At 41.3% G+C, this 21472-nt stretch overlaps 2 protein-coding genes across 3 annotated transcripts in view; both read left to right on the forward strand.

Annotated features, from left to right (window-relative positions):
* The window catches only part of ccser1 (coiled-coil serine-rich protein 1), a 189690-nt gene extending 184383 nt beyond the window's left edge, over positions 1 to 5307 (forward strand). For both annotated transcript variants that reach the window (XM_015972794.3, XM_070546128.1), the window contains exon 11: positions 1 to 5307. This exon is cut by the window's left edge and continues 1074 nt beyond it. The gene's annotated coding sequence lies outside the window, so the exon portion shown is untranslated.
* A 4919-nt stretch (positions 5308 to 10226) lies between these two features.
* The window catches only part of grid2 (glutamate receptor, ionotropic, delta 2), an 812001-nt gene continuing 800755 nt past the window's right edge, over positions 10227 to 21472 (forward strand). Inside the window, exons 1-2 of the mRNA XM_070546132.1 lie at positions 10227 to 10645; positions 20459 to 20556. The gene's annotated coding sequence lies outside the window, so the exon portion shown is untranslated. The remainder of the gene's footprint in view (positions 10646 to 20458; positions 20557 to 21472) is intronic.

Here is a 21472-nt window from a genome sequence, read left to right on the forward strand (position 1 = left end):
CATAGCTCCCACGTTGTGTCATGCTGACAGTTCAGATGAGCTTACGCCCACAGACGCACAAACTGCACACACACACACACACACACACACACACACACACACACACACACACACACACACACACACACACACACACAAATGCACTCTTTGACACAAAGACATCCTCTGTGATATCTCTGCTTCACCGTCTGCACTAATAACGCGGTGATAAAACTGAATGAAAAGACGAGGTGTCTGCATTGTTCAAGATGAGTCTTTTACACGTTATTTCACCACTTTGGCGCTGAAACCCATTTGCTGTTGGAGGAATTGTGGGACTGACTGTAATTTCTGCTCGTACATTCTTACCTCTCCAAATCCTGCATCAAATGCAATCCTCACCCCATAGGGGTCTGGAATAAGAGACGTCTATGAAGATCTCCTACAACCCTTCTGCATGCTTGTGAGGATTCATGGATGGAAAACCGGCAGCAAAAACTGTGTGACTTTAAAACTCTTTCAGCTGTAGAGGTACAGTATCAGTTTTCATCCCAGTGTTTTTTAAAAAGGGAATCAAACCTGCCACAACCTCTCGTACATATTTACCTATGTAAAAGCTGTTTTAACAAAAGAAAGTCAAACAACGGCGGCATTTGTCTTCATACCTTTTTCCTGTGGGAAAATATAAGAAACGCCCACATTAGACTTATAACACGATTCTACGATGGTGCTCTAGGGCCACTGTTGATGTCACACATGTAAACTGAGTGTGTGTGTGTGTGTGTTGGGGGGGTGGGGGGGTATAACTCCAGGAATAAATTCTGATGACAGAAAATCTTGGTTTAGCAAAAACGTTTTATTTTTTAACTATATGAAACAAAATTTATTAAAATAAAACTATGAAATTATTTTATGATGTAAATTAGACTTCCATTATTAAGAGCTTAAACTCACCAGGAAAAACGGTGATGTTTACTGGAATTGGCGTATATGTGTCACTTATAAAGCTAAAAGAGTCAAAATTCTTTAGATTAGAGGCATCAATTTATATCAAATGGATCTGGATATTCTCTAAGGCAGCCATTTTACTGAGGCTTGTAGTAATTTGTGGACAAGCTTTGGAAAAGCTCAATGTGTACGTAGTTTATTTACCTGAAAAAACTTTTAAGTTGTGGTTGACTGAAAAATCTTTTTTTAATGTTTTTTTCTGATCATAATCGGTCACTCCGAGTTTTTCATGCAGGCTGAACATGAAAATAGTCTCCTACACCTATCTCCTGCATTAGCTTCTGATGGGAAATAGACGGTGACACGCTAGGATTTAAAACTCCTCACAGGTCTATGTCACACTGTGAATTTCCTTTCATGGACTCACCCATCTTGATTCTCCACGGGGAAGGCTGTTGTTGGTTTAGCGTCCAGGAAACAGCAGAGAACGTCTCGGCTAGTTTAAGCTAACAGTTAGCATTAACAACACCAACACACAGCAGTAGATCCTCCAGGCTCGTGTTATTTGTGGAGATAAAACATCAATGTTGCATGTAGGTGTTAGTTGTGTTGCTGTTATCCATCCGAGGGTGAAATGTCCAAATATTGGGAAATAAGACTCAAAATTCTGTCATCTGGCATTCAGCTGTGATGTTGCAGACTTGATATGCTGAGACAGGGGTGTTTCTTAATGTCAAAGCACATGGCCTCGCAAGGCATCACCTTACGAGGCCATGTGCTTTGCTTACCAGGACACTGTCCATCCTTGGTCAAAGAAAACGGTTAAATGGAACAGACTTGCATCACGTGACCGCGCCTTCCGCGGCGGTCACGTAATGTCATGTGACACGGGAGAAAACGTTATATTTTATATGTATTAGTTTCAATATAAATATTTAACGAGCCTTTTACTTTTAAATTGTGTATATATTTGTTAAATTAAATATATTAACGAGTTACTACCCGCTAGTCACCGAAGCTGCAAGTAATAAGCAACTAACCAACCATCGATAACTTCTGTGGATCTAAAAAAAAAACATTTTAAATTAGATGACTTACTTTTAAACTTGAAATTTGCCCCAGAAGCAGCTGCCGGCTTCTGATCCACCAGCCTTTTGAAAATACCACGATGTATTCTGGGTAATTTTTGACCAAGGCTAGGCTATAAGATACCTCCCGTGTATCCTTGCTCAGCTAGCTAAACTGCTAACAAATGGAGAATAGACTCCTCGGTTGAACATGAACATTGGAACATGTCTTGGCGATTCCTGATGACGTATCTCCTAGGCAACTGGGGCGGGGCTAAGACATCAAGGCAAGGTTCCTTGGCATTGAGAAACACCCAGGGGTTTGTGGGCTTTTTTGTGCCCAGAGTTCTGCCCGCAAGGCATTTATTCCTTCTAGAGACTACTGCCAATGTATTGATTAAACGAGTAATCCACACCTTAAACGAATAGAAACAATAGATTGTAAAATTCCTCAACTTTAACTCATTTTTGTAGATTTAAAAGCCTTTTTTGAGAATATTTTAATGTTCTTGTAAATTTATGGCTTTAACCTCAGAATCTCAGCCATAGTTTCACACAAATCCATGATTCAACAGATGTTCTTCTATTAGATTTCAAATTTTCAATCCAGAAAGTCTGCAAATTTACAACAATAGAGAAAATCATAGTTTTGTGTTAATTTTTACCTTTAATTGTGGGAAATTCGATCTGTCTTGCATATTTAAGATCTTCCAACTGGTATGGAATGTTTTGCCATAACATACAACCATTATGGAAGACCGGTGAACCCCCCCCACCCCCCCCCCCCACCCCCACCCCCAAAATACTTAACGTCTCTCTATAATAACAAGGAGTACACTAAACTAGACCTTCACCCATCTTAGAACCAGTTTATTTGATTTATCTCAACCATTTTCCAAAACTATTCCTGTATTTAGTATTAAAATGGAGAAAGGGTTGTTTTCCATAACTAGTGAACTTGGAAATTCTCTTGATTATTCCATGTAAAGAAGCCAACAGTAGATTAGATGCTCCACATTTTCTCTCTTAGCCATTTTTAATGTTTATTGAAGATTTAACCTAATGATGTCCCATCTGGACAGAACCACCAGTTCCTTTTATTGTTGGACAGTGAGAGACCACTGAGTGTGATGAACCACAACGTTTATACCTAAGAACCCTGCTCAGCCTGCTGCTGTTGGATCTATTTGCTGTGAGCTGACAAACCGCTGAACGGATCTTTCCCCCACGGCTTGGAGGTAAACGGACCTCTCTCCGTGTCGACCGGGAGGTGGGAGCCAGCGCTTGTACTCGGAGCGGGCGACAGTTCACGGCTCCTGGCGTCTACAGAACCATGTGAGATGTTGGATGGGTTGTTGACCTTGTCTGTCTCTAAATAGCGCCTAGCTTGAGGCAGGCTGTGCAAATCGTGTGTGCGTGTGTGCTGTAACACACACTCCACCAGGGAGGAACCTGATGGAGGTGAGGAACAGCCTGAAGGGCAGCAGCTTTGTTCTGAGTGGAGGAAGCTACAGCTCTCTCTTCTGCTCTGGTTTTCTAAAAACAACGTTGTCCTTCTTTTGGATCTAATTTTTTACCAATGTCCCCTGCAGCTCCACACACTGTTTAAATGTTTTTTATGTACAATCTGTCTTTGTGGTGCTCCAGCCTCTTTCCTTCAGCATCCCTCTCCTGCATCAAGCATTGGCTGTCTCTGCGTTTTTACCATCACCTGTCCTGGTTTTGTTCTACCTTCTGTCCAGGTCTCTCCTCTGCTGAGCCCAGCTACAGAGCTTTTATCATCTGTTCTAAACTCTGCTGCAGCGGGATCTGTCTGCATCGCTGTTGATTTTCATTACAGGGTTATAATCAGGAAGTCATTTTAAATCTGATAAATGCAATTACCTTCCTGAATAGGATAGACGGGCAGCAGCGGCGTGGTTCCTTTCACATTTGGACTGAACAGCAGCTGAAACACGAACCAAGCGCTCCCCAGTTAATCAGTTCAGCGTGTTTTGTTGCTGTTTGACCTCCTAGGTAATGGTATTTACATCCCTCATTGCTTCCTGACGCCGTGTGAAATGTGAAGAGAGTATTTAACTGCCCACACACTTTTATTTTTGCTCCATGTTTGAGGCAGCTGCAGCGTGGAACACACCGCAGAGGGAGGCAGCTGGTTATGTCACATGTCATGAAAAGAAAAAGAGGCCACATCTGAGATTGTAGTTCAAATGTGGCCTTAAGGTCTTTCACAGTCTTTCTTTCTTTCTTTCTTTATATATATATATTGTTTTTATTTTTTTGCTTTCCAAAGTGAAAGGATGGTGAGTTTCACTGCTAGGGGACACTTTTCTGTAAAAGATGAACACACCTTATGAACCTTGGTTGTTTTTAGCTGCATGCTGAGCTTTTGAGACACTACATTTGTTGGGAACTAATTAAATTCTACATTTGTAATTTTTGCCTTATTTTCATCTGTCATAGGAACTTGTTTCCTAAAAGCATCCTGGCACTTAAAGGTAAATGTAGTGGTCTTGATAAGAATCAATATGGAAATATGAAATGATAATCATGTAGGAGTTTTATTGAAACAAATAATTTATGTTCTTGCTCTTAAATTTTATTACTGTAATTATCTTTTTATGTCTCAATAAATGTAATATTGAAATAGAAATGTTTATTTGTGCATAAGTTGTGGATTTATTTTGACTTGTAAACACTTTGGGTTTGTGTAAATGTTTGTTTAAGGATTTAAATATGATTGTCCTTAAAGATTAAAGCGTTTTTATAACTTTTTTTTGTTACCTTCAAGATGCAGTCAGAGGTCTGATCTGTAGCCAAAGAGTTTCAGGCCTTAGTGATAAACCAGAAGACAAATCAGACAAATTTACTGTCATTTTCTGTCAATGTGTTATGTATAAAAGGCCAGATCACTTCTCCTGCTTTAACTTTTAGAAGTCCAGCCTTTTGCAGTTGTCTTGAGATCCTAGATTTTCTTGACCTAAAAGCGACTGATGATCTAACGAAGCTGCTCTTTGCTGTTCAGGTTGAAATCTTAGTATAAAATTTACTGGTTAGATTTGCACGGCGAGTCTCTGACCAGTTTTACTCATTAAACATTCACTGTTTTTCACTTTATGGGAACTTTTCTCTTCAACTAGAACTAGTTTAATAAATTCATGTCAAAAAATTCGTCATGTTTGTATATTTAGCCTAAGTATTTCTGCTCTGTTTTTATCACAGGTGTTTGTTCACATTCACAATTCTACAGATTTTTGTCCATTGTGTTGTTATTGATCATATTTATTACAAATAAAGTTAATAAAACAGTAAATGGGTGTTTTTTTAAAGGCTTTTCCTATTGCAGCTGTGGAGACGTGGCTGTCATTAAAAGGTGCTCTTCAATGAAACCATAAATCTAAAAGACCTGCTTTCCTGTCTTGGTAGATTTTTACTGTACTAATCTCTAAAGAGCAGAATGAAGAACATCAAGGACTGAAAGTAGAACATATATCAAAGCGGCGAATAAAGAATCTCCGTGGCCATCGCCAGAAAAGCCTGACTTGGAAAACTTCTTTAGCTGCAGCCAGGGGCACAGATAGGATTTTCAAACTGGGGGGGGACAAAGTTCCAATGCACCCTCCCCCAAACACAAATACACACATGCACATATGTACACATACACAAACTATTGCAAGAGCCTTAACTAGAGTTCAGTCAGTTTATTTAATTTCATCCAATGGTTTATGAAAAAACTAACACTTTTATGTACGTGTTTGAAGCCGTTGTGCAATGGAACGCTGGCAACAAAGATCTGCCTGGTCAACACTATCCAGGTCAGTCATTTGTTATTCCCCCAATCAATTACTAACCAAAACCTCATGCTTTATGCAAAACATTAAATGATTTTCAGCATACCAATCTTTACAGAAAACATAAAAGCCCTAAAAAAGTGCACATAAAATATATTTAAAAAAACAATATTCACTTAAGGGTTGGCCATGGTTTGATTTTGTACGATTCCGATTCCAATTCCTTGTTTCAATTCCGGTTCCTATCAATTCCCGATTCCGATTCTTTGAAGACATGACATGTTTTACATGAGCTATCTAACCACAGGTCCTACTTGATGAAATAATCTTAACTTCGACATGAATTTTAATTCTATGAACAACAACATCACCCTCATTTAGACAAAAACATGTTTTGGAGAAAAAAAGACTTGCAGCACAATCAGTGTGTTTGTTTCTGACCACAACCAAAGTCTGGAAGAAGCCTCTGGGATGAGAGGCTAAATGTCTCCAACATATCCAGAAGCGTCCAGCTGTTTTCAGCTAAAACTCTCAGGATGATCATGTCCAGGATGACTGAGAACTACACCCCCACGCTGCAGCAGCATTCAGTCAGAACAAAGAGTGAAACTTAAACGTAGCTGCTGTCGGTAACAATCTAACAGATTTTAAACATTAAAACTCTCAACAGAAATAGTTCAGAAAGGAAATTAAAATGTTCACACCTTCGTGTGTGATATATTATTATTATTATAAGTAGGGATGGGTACCTTTGACATTTGAATCGATTCGGTACTAATTCCCGGTACCTAGGAATCGATACCGGTGCTAAACGGTACCAACTTTTGATACTTTTGAGTGTTTAATACTTTAATTTTCTTTTATAATTAAATATATATTTTTCTCAAATAACCATATTTGATAAATATCACGATTAATAACATAAAACTGTTTGTATTTTAACATCGTCCTTGTAGTTTTATAAGCTGATAATTAAACTGAAGCAAACATCTTTACTGTGAACTAAATTTACTGTGTATCTTCATTCCTTTTGCCGTCCTTTTTCATTTGATTTTTCCTACTGGGAAGTTAGAATTTCCGAGGAGAAAACGAACGCACCATTAGCTGATAACAATGGTGGCAATGGAAGCTAACTTATCAAGCTAACGTTATCTTAAACAGTTTATTTAGCTGCTGGAGCAGATTAAAACGATGATGCCTCACACAGATTTTTGTCGCTGGTTTCATCTTCACCCAATCACCTGTCGCATTTAGTAAAGTGAAGCCAAACTTTAGAGCGCGTTCATGTGCTTCTAGTCGGAAATTCGGAGTTCCGAGGAGAAAGCGAACGCACCATTAGCGAAACGGAAGCTAACATATCAAGCTAACGTTATCTTAAACATTTTATTTACCTACCGGAGCAGATTAAGATGAGGATGTCTCACTTAGATCGTTGTCGCTGGTTTCATCGTCACCCAGTTACCCATCACATTTAGTGAAGTGAACCCAAGCTTTAGCGTGCGTTCTTTCTACTATGCCGCTCTTGCGCAGCTGTCTAGGCAAGTTCTCGTTATGAAGGACGGGTACCGAAACGAGGCACCGTTTGAAATGACGTGAATCGGTACTCATTCGGTACTATGGAATTCGGTCGGTACCTTAAAAATTTCGAATTCGGTACCCATCGCTAATTATTTATTGTAGCAGAAGCAGGTGTGGTCCACCATAGAGAAGCTTTTCTAGCATGATGACTTTAATTATTCTGCAGGTTATTATTCAGTCTTCTGACGCTCTCTCTCTCACACACACACACACACACACACACACACACACACACACACACACACACACACACACACACACACACACACACACACACACACACACACACACACACACAAACACACGAGTGTTAGTGAGCGGCTGCGTCTGACTGCTGATGCTCCATGTGTGTTTTTATTTCTGCAGTGAGACAAACTCACCTCACACCGTCCAGTTTGTTCTTTAAAGTTTCTATTAAATCCTCCATGTTGGCGTCTTTTAACAAGTTTCCTCCACGCTGCAGGAGTTAAAGTTTACATGATGGAGTAAAAGTTCGGCAGACGCGTTTGTTTGAGGGGAGACTCGGTGCTGCACACAGACAGCTGGTGTGATCAGCTCTGAAAAGCGTTAATCACAATTTGCAGATCACTTTTATTTTTCACGGAGATCGCAGCGGATTCCTCTTATGGCATTCTAGGAATCGAAACTAGGAATAGAAAAAAAAACGTTGAACAATTCCGGAAAAAACTAACAGTTGGAACCGGTTCCAATCGACGCTCGATGCCCAACCCTATATCACGTAGAGCAGTGGTTCCCAAACTTTTCAGCCTGACTAACAGATGTTCCCTCGTATTGTTAGGTTATTTAGAAAATGTCATTATATTTGGAAAGTTTTCATTTATATATAAATACATAAAACTCTTTTTAAATTTTATATTTTAACTTTTTTTATGATTATGTGGCACACTTTGACTTCCATAACGCATCGGCATCTGCCTCTTTTTTACACCTATTTTTTACATTGTCACTACGTCTATCACGGTAGCGGTGTTTTACCATCATTTCAACATCCATCATGACCCAGAAAAGGTTAAACAAACGTCGAACCCAACTTTTGGCGCTTGTAAACTCCACACACACCTCTCGTGCAGCACCAGCTGTCTGATGCTGCAGCAGCATCAATCTTCCCGGCTGGATGAGTGAATTTCTTCATCAGAGTCAATATTCTGCTTCATAATCAGAATCAGTCATTACCAGACAAAGTGATCAGTCAACAAAGACCTGACCTGCTGGCAATTATAGGTTTTATCTATTATTTGCGCTCTTCATGCTGCACGCATCTCCTCCTCTCCCCGACTGGGAGCCTCTCGGCGGGAGGCGTTTTTCAATCTCTAAAAACTCCAAAACTTGGCTCAGCCTGAAGGTTCCACATCTCCACTATCTTCTGGTGTAAAGTAGTAACTTCATGAGGGATCATATTTGTAGATGAGACTTGTTAAAGTCAGCAATGAGGCTTTGGCGCTTTTAACGAGTAAGTCCCAACACTGACAACAACGTACTGAAACTAGAACCAACATGCATAAACAGACAGATTGGTCCCGCCTACTTACACTGTTGGTCTTTTTTAAATACGCAGTAATCGTTGTTTGCCTTTTTCGCTTCATCCTGCATCCTAGCAGCAACCTCTTTGGCGCCTCTGGAGTTAGTGTTTGTTAACGTCATGCTGCATTCAGTGTAATTGGAAAAAGAAGCTTCAAGCGCTTAACCTCCGATTTTGATTTCTTTCTGGCCTTAGTGACGGATCAGGTGCGGGGGACGGATCAGGGTCGATCTGAATCTGGGGGGGACAGATCCCCCCCGTCCCCCACCCTAACTACGCGCCTGGCTGCTATGTTCAGCATTCAAACAGGTGCACATATTTAGCAGTTCTACCTCATTCGGAATCGTCCTCCAATCTATTTAAACTATGTTTTCATTTGGCAGTGGCCATAAAGTATCAAAGTGTTTAGCAAAATCAATTACATTTGCATGAGTATGTTGGCAACCGTGTGTGTGTGTGTGTGTGTGTGTGTGTGTGTGTGTGTGTGTGTGTGTGTGTGTGTGTGTGTGTGTGCGTGTGAGAGAGATGCAAACTGCACTGTTTACCCCTTAGGGAGGACCCTACGCACGCTTCTCATTTCTGGACTCACTCAATTAGTGTTGGTGATGCTACGACTGGCTGAGTGGAGCACACACACAGGACTAGGAGACAGCAGGTCTGGTTCTAACTTGCTGTAATTGATATGACAGAAGGTCAGCACATCAGTAAACACACTTCTGATTAACAGAGCTCTGAAAGCCAAAAGGATCACCTAATAGATGGGATGCAAATGCTGTGCAGATGATGACGATGAATTCTCCGTTGGATGTCAAATTTGCACTCTTGCTGCTATCTTGTGTGAAAAGTCAATTGCTGGAGTGACTTACTGGCAGAAAATTATCAATTTATTTTGATACGCACAAACTAAAAAGTTCATCTTACATTCAGGTATATGATTAAATAATAAAACTTTTTTATTTGGTCCCACATAATCTGCAGCTAAGAGTTTTGTCACTTCAGTGAAAGAATAAGGGAAGTAATTTGCAGAAAGATGATCTGGACTGTGAAAGCACACAATCTGGTGCCTTATAACCAAGGGTTGCCACTGGACACAAGTGACACACATTGTAATGTAATTTGTGTGAATGATGAGTTACACGCATTATTAATATTAACAAAAATCCTAGATGCTTGTTAAATGACTCTCAGTTGTCACTTGTTAGACTTTTAGCTAATATTTTGTATTCCCAAACTAAAATTTGTTACTTGCAATTAAAGGGAAACAGCGGCCCCATGTAAGAAATATAAAGGAGACCTGGGAGAGGTGAAGGTGTAGGATCCTTTGTAGATTGTGAGCTCACTGTCTGGCCCATACTCCGGAACAGTTGGAGGTGGTAATGCTCCATTAAGCTGGCTGCCAACCGCCGTTAAACACAAAGAAGAAGAAGAAGACCTGGGAGAGGCTCCAGGTGTTTCCCATGATGCAGATCAGCACAGGAGTTTCACCTTTCTCCACTGGCGGGTGCTCATCATTAGATGCTGCTTAGGTTTACTAACGTTTGACTTCGATCCAGTGACTTTGTAGAAAGCTACTAAAGGTCTCATCACAGAGGCTGTAAATTGTCAGTTTAGAATCATTAAACAAATAAAGCCCAAACAAGTTACTTCTATGAGTTTCATGGAAACAACAGCAGGAGGGAATATTGAACACTGTCGAGTCAGAGAAAAACCCAATGGCAAAATGCCCAAAAGATGCATCCAAGGTAAGAAATAGTAATTTTTAATAATGTAATTGTTAATACGCTGCTGCTTTCTGGATGCTAGTGATTTGCATTTACTTGTTTTATAATGTTTGCTTGAACGTGGTTTTAAATCAGGGGTGTCAAATATGCGGCCCGCGGGCCGCATCCGGCCCGCAAGCGGGTTAAATCCGGCCCGCGAGATGGTTGTGTAAACTTTATTTCATACTTTACAACGTAGAGTGAAAATAAACGTATCTTTGTGAGCAAGTTTTCTCTAACGAGTATAAATAAAACAAAGCTGCACTCAAGGCTCACACAAGAACTTGAATCACATCCTGAAGTTGGCCGCCACTCAGGATGTGACTTCTGATATTGATGATCTGGTGAAAGCTAAAAGATGTAAAGTAAAATGAGTCAAATATACTTTAAGTGCTGCATGAAACTGATCTAGCCATGTGATCTGTAAGCTCTTTGAATCACTAAGGAATGTTTATTTATTTGTTGATTTTTTTTTTTTTTTCAAATTTTCAAGTACACTTCAGGTGTTGTACTTGTACTATTTTGGATACACTGTCCTCAGGCTCCAGCCTCGTTTTATATTGATTGTATTAAAACAAAGGAAACAATCTGAAGTTGTTTTTAATTTACCGGTCCGGCCCACTTGGGACTAGATTTCCCTCAATGTGGCCCCTGAGCTAAAATGAGTTTGACACCTCTGTTTTAAATCAAGCGCATCAGTTGGATTTGCTACAAAAACGCATATTTTGTAGAATTTGGTTATAAATGCTGTCAAAAAATATTAATTGCTACCTAATTTTCTATAATTTTAAGGAACAAGTTCACTCATTTTGTCCCCAACACATTTGCAATGGTCTCTAGAATAAATAAATGGCTTGTGAGTCAGACTCTGTGGGGGAAAAGCTCTGGTGCTCCTGTTTCAGGAAGTAGATGAGCCAGAGGAGTGGGGAGCAGAAAAAGGCAGGTTTTAAAATCGTACTTCCTGAATTTAGATGTCTTGCCTCTGATTGGATAACAACAGCATGACTCTGCCACTGACTTGGTTTACTTTGCAATGTTTCGTTTATCTCCGCAAATGGCACAAACCTGAAAAAGGGATTTCAGCTCCACCCCCAACAGGGACAGAGGCATTTTCCATTCCACTGACGAGTTCTGAAAAATGGGCAGAGCATCCAGCTTACAGAGAAGCTCATGAGTCTGAATGTTAACGGCACAACCCATCCCTACGTAGAGCTCGAGCAACTTGACAGTTTCTTCCCACCGCTTTTGAAATTTGCAATAAAGTGTGGCATGGACCTGATAAGCTTTTCTATATATAGCAAATAGGGGTAGAAGAAAATATTCACGTTTAATCAGAGTGATGATTATATTTCAAAAATGACCAGTAAAATTTGCTTTCTCAATGAACTTATTATTTAAATGCCTAGTTTTCAGTTAGCATTGCCCATTGAGTGTTACATAGTCTTTTCCTTTCTAATTAAATTAGAAAATCTTTGACCATAGCATGATGTGGAACCTTTAAATATTGTGTTGGCTCGGATCTGGTCAAAGTGACAGTTAGACATTTGGTGAAATCATGAATAACTGCACATATTTGCTACTACTACTACTACTACTACTAAACTTTATTTATGTAGCGCCTTCACATGGCCCAAGGACCAAACTAAGCGCTGCACAGCAGAAATAAACATAAAAAAACAACATAAAACCATTTAAAAACCAACAAAAACATGCAGATAAAATCTAGGCGGGGCAGCAAAAAGTGCAAAGCCATCCGTTAACGAGGCTCTTCTTGAATGAAAGCTAAAGAATAAAAGTGTGTTTTCAGCTGGCTCTTAAACTTGCCGAGCGTGGTGGCCTGTTTAACTCATGTAGGTAGCTCATTCCAGAGCCTCGGCCCCAGCACCCAGAAATCACGACCCCCTCCAGATTCCAGTCTGTGTTTAGGAACGACCAACAGTCCTTGTGCTGACCGAAGGTTCCTTGCGGGAACATGAGGATGGATCAGATCCGCCAGATAACGTGGAGCCAACTCATGTAAACATTTAAAAACAAACACCAGAACATTTGCTTTTTTTCTGTTTTAAATAACTGTTGTAGAAAATATTAAAATGTTAAAGAGTCGAGCAGCATCATACACCTGCATGTCGGCATTAAAAGAACCTAATGCATTTTTCATTGATTTACTTTGTGGAAAAATCAGCAATTATGTTAACATAAAAAATGTTTGCAGTGGAAGACAGAACACTTCGTTTAGCTGCTCTTGCTGCATGTTTGTGCACCTTTTTGATTTATTATCGCTGGAAACGCACAGGTGTTAATTAAACTGGTCGCTGATGACTTTGTTTTGGAAAAGCCAGAGTGGCAATCAGGCCTCAGACTTATAACACCCATTCACATTTGTTTTCCCCTTTTTAAATTCAGAGACTATCTACTAGACTTTGTCTCTCTCGGTAGCCGTTTGCTATGTAGTTGACTAAAACTTTGAAGGATTTTATTGCTCAGCAAGCATCAGCCTCCATTTTCAATCTGCAGCCCCACGTATGCTATGTAAACATTTTGAACTAGGTGTTGCACGTTTTCTGCCGTTTCACCCCAAATGTACAACTGCCTGGGCTTGCATTTGAAATTGTTACAGAATCTGTGAGTTAGTGTTGGCTCCGTGAACCATCTGTCCCTTGCTTCCTCTACTGCCCTTCCTCCCCACTTTTATCCCTGTCGTTGTCTCACTTTGTCTGTCTGAGTAAATAAATCTTGTTGTCCCCTCTAACTGTCCAAGGCAAACTTTATTATTGCATTGGATGGCCAAAAGCCTATTAGATTGCTCACTTTGCAGGAATGGCACACACACACACACACACACACACACACACACACACACACACACACACACACACACACACACACACACACACACACACACACACACACACACACACACACACACATGCACCTAGCACAGCTTGTAGCCAGTCCCTTCTGGTGCACAGCCTTATCTCGTTTTGCTTCAAGTTACAGATCTCCCACTATCACACACACACACACACACACACACACACACACACACACACACACACACACACACTTACAGTAAAATCAGGCTATTTTGTGGGTTCCAGGTTGCTGCCAATAAACTGGAGAGCTTCTGCAGTTGCTAAACCTCCAGACTTACAGAAAATAACAGAAATCAGTGTGTTAACCAAAGATGCATAAGTTTATTTTTTCTGGAAATGAAAAATGACTTCATGCATTATTACTTTAATTGCAACTGTAGCCCCTTTAAATTTGTACAGTCTACCCATCTTTTCTGTACATTTTTAGGGGCACAAACTCATTAGAATAGAAACTTCTCTTGATGCAAAACATTTTACAATAATGGGACCACTGTGTTATTGCATCAACTATTATATTATACCAACTTGGATAGAACCCCTCCTTGAACCTTGGTGTTTGTGTCCTAATAATCTCAGCAGGCATGTTGTCCTGGGCACTTTGTCCCTGGTGTCTCATAGAAGGGGTTAGACTCCCTTTTCCACTGGGTGAGAGGTGGGATTTCTGTTGGGCTCTCTGTCTGTATGTGAGGAACTAAAATGTAGCTTACCCCACCCGTTTGATGGCCCTGGGATTAGTGCCCGTTTACACCCAGGTTGTGGACTTTATAGTCCTGCAGGGGGACTTTAAAACCAACACATTCTCACTCCCAGCGCGTCAAAAACAAACGCTTGGTCAGCCACCCTCCGCGTCAGACCCCTGACGCCAAAAGTGCCCTTTTTCATCACTTATGTGCGAAAAGGGTTTTTCCCTTTTCTGACTGCAGATCCTAATGCAGCGTAAAACTGATGCGATGGGATGCCCGCTGATGCAGCACCGAACCAGCTCATTTAACCGCACCTAAACCTTAAAGTTTTACTATTTATAACCTTCCCCTCACCCTCATCCTAACCTTAACCCTCCTGCTACCTAAAACGTTACTCTCATTGTGATCAAGCGTTTGTTTCCCATGCATTCTGACTGTGAGTTTTCGTATTTGCCGCCCAAGGGGAACATACCATCTGGCGAGGTGGAGGTTACAAGTACCCTCTACTTTTAACCTCCACCTCGGTAGCTGAAACCTCCCCCTCGCGTTCCCTCGGTCCAAACCCGACCAATGACGACGCGGCTCCCGCCGTTCACTTCATAGAGCCGGCTTTTAGAGCGACCGACACATCACTAACGTGTTAGCTAGCAAGATGGTTAAGGTTAGGATAGGGGTGAGGGGAAGGTTAAATAAGAGGATAAGGTTAAGGTGAGGCACAATGAGCTTGTTTGGTGCCCTGGCTGCGGACATCCCATCGTGTCAGTGTAACGCTGCATTGGGATCTGCAGTCAGAAAGGAGAAACCCCCTTTTCGCACTTAAGTGATGAAAAAGGGCACTTTTGGCGTCAGGGGTCTGACGCGGAGGGTGGCTGACCAAGCATTTGTTTTTGACGCGCTGGGAGTGAGAATGTGTTGCAACAGTTGAAACTCATGTGGACAATGACACCTTGGGAGGAATAATCCACCTGAGTGGGGTTTCTTTATTGGACTACAAGTTGCAGTTTGGCCATGACACCATAAGGATGTCCACATGGGACCGGGGCAGCCTGGGATGCAGGCAATCTTTAGTTTTTCCACTGGAAATGCTTTTCTGTCTTGTCTACAGCAAACATAAGGTGAAAAAATAAACCAGGTTTTTATGTACTTCTTAGTTAATGACATTTTAAAGGCATACTAATATTTTCATACATCTAAATTTTCTTGAGTCAGTATGAACTAAATGGCCTTTCACAGCAGGGGCAGTCAGGGCCAGCATCCAGCACACTCTAGTTTTAACTGTTTCAACACACCTGACTCTAATCAGCAGGTAATTAACAGGTGTTTGCAGAGCATGATGAGCTGCTGCACAGGTGATTCAATCACCGAGTCTAGTGTGTTGGAGCAGAGAAACCATCAAAAATATGGATCCTAGTCCATCAGGAGCAGAAGTGAATACTCTTGCTTTACAAGGTTAATGAAACTCACGCAGGTGTGCTGAAGCCGCTAAAACCACCCTCTGAAATTGCAAGTGTGATAGTTTGGCCAGAGTGGTGGGTGGCTTAATATTGGAGCTGACATGCCTGGCAATGGAGTCTGCTTCCAGCATGTTTCCTGCATGTTGTAGATCGTTGGAACACTTAATGATTTGTGTGATTTAGTGATGAACCACTCATGTAGACACTAATGAAGGCTGATGAGACATTTCAGCGGTTGGATTAAGGTGTTCAATCGGGAGTAGTAAACCCCAGTCCTAGAGAAGCTGTTATCCAGCATGTTTTAAAGCAGCGGTAGGGAATCCTGGTCTTGAGGAGCTGCTAATCAGCATGTTTTAGATGTTTCTCTGCTTCAACATACCTGATTTTAGTCAGCAGGTGATTAGCAGGCTTCTACAGATTCCATGTTTGGTTCTTTTTTTTAAACAGAGATAAGGTTTTTCTTTACCTTGCGGACGTTCCGTCAGCTCTGAAGATGTTTGCAGCCGCAAACGAAACGTCAGCAAGGTAAAGAAAAACCTTTTCTGTGTTTAAAAAGAAAAACAAATATGGAATTTGAAGACAAACACAGCAAGAACGTACAAAAGAGGCTTCTACAGAAGCCAGATGAGCTGCTGAACAGGTCAGTCGTCTGTGTCGAAGTAAGAAAACAACTAAAACATGCTCAATAGTTGTTCTCCAGGACCAGGGTTCCCTACCTGTGTGTTAAATTAACAAACACACAACAAGCAGTTTCACTTTTGGTTTTACTAACTGGACACTAGGGGGTGCTAAAAGCAAACCTATCTCATTCACTGCCAGCTGTTTTCTGATCAGAAAGCCCCTGACCACCAGAGTTTAAATCATTTTTGCAGTTTTTTTTGAAGAGTCAGAGAACATTGCGCTCTGTGACCACGTAAACTACAAAACGACAGAGTAGACTCACTTCTTATATGAAGAAGAATCTGCGCGTTTCTAGTTTTTTTCTATTCTTCCACAATCTGTTGATGTGAGCTGCAGAAGCTTTTCCGGTTTGAGCCTCACTTTCTTCATTGCGGCGTCCCGAAACAATCTTCTAATTCATTAATTGTCTGCTTCATGATCTCGTGAAGTGTGACACAAACGGATGGACATCAGCTTTAGAGCGGTGATGTTAACTCTCAAGGTGGGCGAGGTTGTTCCCAGGCCCGCCCACAAGTGGTGACTTTAGTGGTCATTGGCAGTGAATGAGTTAATTGAGCTTATTTTAAGTGATTAATTTTTAAAGAAAACCTACATCAAAGCAATTGATATGTTATAATAATATAACAATATAATTATAATAATTATAATAATCATAATAATTATAATTATTATAATTATAGTTATTATTATTATTATAGTTAATGCTTTTGAAATGCAGTGGAAAAACCTGATTAGGAGGATTTTTCTAGGAGTCAAAGGAGTGTTATTGGTCTACTTATTGTTTAGTTCTTTAGATCTTGTTCAATTCATATTTTAGTGTAGAACTGGAGAAATGCGCAGTTCTGCAGGGGCAGGCTGCTGCCATTAGTTGTGCCACTGAAGAAAATGGCTGTTTAAAGGAATTATTAGTGTTACTGTTTTCCCTTGTCGCTGGTTTAACTGTGATTGATTGCGGTGCATCACCCCACCAAGGTTGGACAGAGGTTACTGTAACCGACTGACAAATAAAGGATGAGTTTCATACTCTAAAACAAGGAAGTTCTGCCACGCTCAGCCTCTGTAACACTTGTTTATTGTGTCTTTCTACATTTTTAATCGGATGCAAGGACTTGGTAAATATTTTTAAATTACTGATTGAATAAACAGTATAAATTGTGGATGCGGTTCTCCCAAAATGAAACCCAAGATGTTCCTTTTTAAGTTTCTCAATAATTATTTCATTTGTATTCGGTGTTTTAAAATGATAAACATTTGATCTATATATTTTTTGTGTTGAAAAAATCTTTTTTCTCATTAAACTCACCCAAACTTTTTCGGATTCCACTTTGTGAAGCAGTTTTTATTATTTTCCCAGGCGGTATAAAAGTGGTGTGAAGAGACTGAGATGCAGTGTGTAGCTTTAAATTGGTGCAGCAAAGAAAAAAAAATCTGTGCGGAAAAGTGATAAATCAACAAATTAAGCTCCCCAGTGGGGCAGAACCGCTCTGACAATCCTCTCAGAGCAGCAACGGTCCAAACTGGTGGAAATGGCGATAAAACTGGTGACTTACCAACAGTTCCAGTGTGGCGACTTACTAGATTTTCACTTATAGAGAACGATTAGAACGACATCTCCTCTTTACATCTTTTGTTTTAGGACTTGAACGTTTTATGCTCTTTATTCTTTTAATAAAGAGCTTGAATACGACTCTTACATTAGAAGCAACAAAACAATGGGAGGAATGGGATGCCAGTAAAATGTGACCCATTACAAAGAGGAGGAGCTTAGGTGTTGTGGCTAAACATTAATCTTCCACATTCCCCCGATAATGGGAATTTAATACAATGTAAAGATGGCCAAATATGTGCAAACATCCAATCCAATGAGGAACTCAGACTGAGAGTGAATACTAGCAGGAAAATAATGCCGGTTGTGTCTGAAAACCCAGATTTACCATCGGAGCGGTCTCGATGTGCTTCAGAGCTGACAAGGATGCTCGACACACCACACACCAGGATTATCTTTAGAGCCGTTACAGTGATCGTACACATCCTTAAGATTGTTTGGGGGACGGGTCAAAATTAGGCATGATCATCCTGCCATGTCAACTAGGCTTTAATTGCACCATACTTAGAAAGTAAACTTCCCTATGAAGGCAGCTGATCAGACTTCCCTACTTATTTGGTGATTAGGGAAAGAAACCAGACTCGCCAACATTAGCAAACAAACTGACAAATTTGACTAAAATGGGCGTGAATTTAAAAATGATCCAGGTTGAAGATGCTTGTTTCCTTGCCAGGAAAACAGACTTCCATCTCAGGACCATCATCATCATCGACTTTCCTTCACATCAAATTGTATTGATTTTTTACAAAACATCTTCTTCTTCTACTTTGTGTTGACACGAGGTATTACGGAGAAATTCTGATTTTAAACATGAGTAAAGACGTTTATGGTTGAATGCAACAGAATCCGAGTGAGGCGTTCATAGAGACGGGGTTCCTTTGCACCCTTTTTATTCTCTATTTTATTTCATGCAGGTGAGGAATCTCACACATTCCCTTTCCCCTCGAGCCTTTTACAGTCAGCGGTTCAGTCAAAAGGGCATGACTTCTTTTTAGCTGCTCACCTTTGCACACTGTCACTTTCAGAATGTTGGAGAACAACCGAGCTGGTGCCTCGACCGCTGCAAACAGATGCTGGATTCAGCTGTCGCTTGCCCCGTAACATTTGGAGACAGTTAATTATGACATATGGCATGAAAAGCATTTCATAATTTAACAGTGATTATTATTATTTTTTTTTTTGGAAGGCTAAGTTCAGTTTGTCCACCACACCCAGGCATGGAACATGACGTAGGCCGCATGATCTCAAAAAGCAACACGTCATAAAGTCATTCAAGACCAATGGGCCATTCCCACCTGTACCGGGTCGGCCCGGGCCGGGTTGCGTAGGTTGTTTACATATCTGGGTGGCCTGGTATTTTTCCGGGTCAACCAAGGCTCATTCTCAGCCCTCTTCTCGAGGGGGTCTGCTTCAGGCCGACCAGGACCAACACACCCACTGCTGACAGCAAATTCACACCTTTCATTAGAGCAAGCCTCTGATTGGTGGGTAGAATCAGCCCACATGGGCTTAAGACAAGGATGTGTGGAATCAACCGGGCCAGGCTGGGGCCGACTGGGGCTACCCGGCCCGGGCCGACCCGGTACAGATGGGAATGGCCCACAAAAGAACTTGGTTGAGGTCAAATACAAACTTGGCTGCTGCATAACAGCTTGTTATTCTTCACCCCTGCACTCAGATCTGTGAATGTGTTGGTCTGTGTCATCGTGTTCGTGGTGTCTCACGGCTGTAAGTACAGTCCACCTGCTATGTATTTTATTTATTTATTTTTTACCAGAATCCCTCTTCAGTCCAGCGTTTGAAACCTGAGATGTTTCTGATACGTCTTCTGGGCACGGAGCCATCGTTTGACTCCACGCTACCCCTCCTGTCTTTCCAAATAGAAACACAAACCAGATTTAGCTCGACGTCTCTGTAAAACCTCTGTGTTTTGTCTTTGAACCGGGCGCTTGACGTAACAGCTGGCTCAGATTTATTTGAGCGTTTTTAACCGTGCTCTTGTTGCCCACTCAGTGACTCTCTGCTTTCTGCTACTGGATTACTACGTGTCAAACGCAAGGTAAATGTATCCAGGGCTTTCTCTGGAAACAGATGGTATGGTATTATGTTGAAGATGCTGTTCTCCACTGATGACTCCTCCAGTCTACCCACTCCGGGTCCCTGCTCTTTTCCTCCTCTTCCAAGACACAAAACATAAAACATAATGGGCCGTTTTGGACCTTTAAACCAATATGAGGAGCTTAATTTAACAGGTTTTTTTATTCTTCCACCTGTCCTCTCTCTCGTGCCAATCAGCTCCCTCTTGCTCTTTTAGTGTGCAACAATCTGAGGCGGTCCAACAGACCTCGGTGCTGATGCTGGGATTGTTGTTCCCATCTGCAGGAACTTGAACAGTGAACGTTGTTTAGAACAGAAGAGGAAGTAGCGAATGTTCGTTTGAGATGATAACCCTTCTGCGGCCCAGACCATTATCAGCCCTCCTTTGTTTTTCTTCCCAGCTGCTGCCTGCATCCTAAACATCTCGATACTCCTCCACTAACGTGGACAGACGTTTGGAAGAGAGAAGACGGTTCCAGTTTCGGAATATATTTAAAAGGTATTTTTTGGTTTCAGCAAACTTAAAACCTGACAGTAAAAGCTGTAGAATGAGTCGGAGTTGGCAGATCATAAGTGATGGGAGATTAAAATTCTCAATACCCACCCAAAAAATACCTGTTGATAAAATGGGAACACTGTAGGAATGCTGACTCGGTTGTATATTTCAGCAGTGTTGGAGCAGAGAAACAACTAAAACACGTAGGAGAGCGATGATTTGGACTGGAGTTTGACACCATGACAACACACACACACACACACACACACACACACACACACACACACACACACACACACACACACACACACACACACATACACACACACGTAGGAGTGTATAAGGGGATGGATGGTTTGACATTATAATGAAAATATAAAACTGACCTCAGGAGAGCTTCAAAGGTAAGAGATTTAAAAAATATTCTGAAAGCAAGTGTCCTTGTGTCACAGGTAGATTTATTCAGCTGTGTGTGTGTGTGTGTGTGTGTGTGTGTGTGTGTGTGTGTGTGTGTGTGTGTGTGTGTGTGTGTGTGTGTGTGTGTGTGTGTGTGTGTGTGTGTGTGTGTGTGTGTGTGTGTGTGTGGTTCCTGGCTGCAGCAGCTGTCAGGGGACCACGGCAACAACAGCAGTCTCATTTGCTGCATGATTATCGACGGGGCCACCAGCACTTACAGTTTAACACTTTGACACACACACACACACACACACACACACACACACACACACACACACACACACACACACACACAGCACTGGCGCCACCTGTCCCCCCGACCACCACCAGCAGGCAACGTGGGTTAAGTGTCTTGCCCAAGGACACAAAGACAGCGACAGACTGAGCGGGACTCGAACCTGCAACCTTCTGATTACGGGGCGAGCACTTAACTCCTGTGCCACCGTCGCCCTATGTAATCACA

The sequence above is a fragment of the Nothobranchius furzeri genome, chromosome 17 (assembly GCF_043380555.1).
Source record: "Nothobranchius furzeri strain GRZ-AD chromosome 17, NfurGRZ-RIMD1, whole genome shotgun sequence".
Classification (NCBI taxonomy): Eukaryota; Metazoa; Chordata; class Actinopteri; order Cyprinodontiformes; family Nothobranchiidae; genus Nothobranchius; species Nothobranchius furzeri.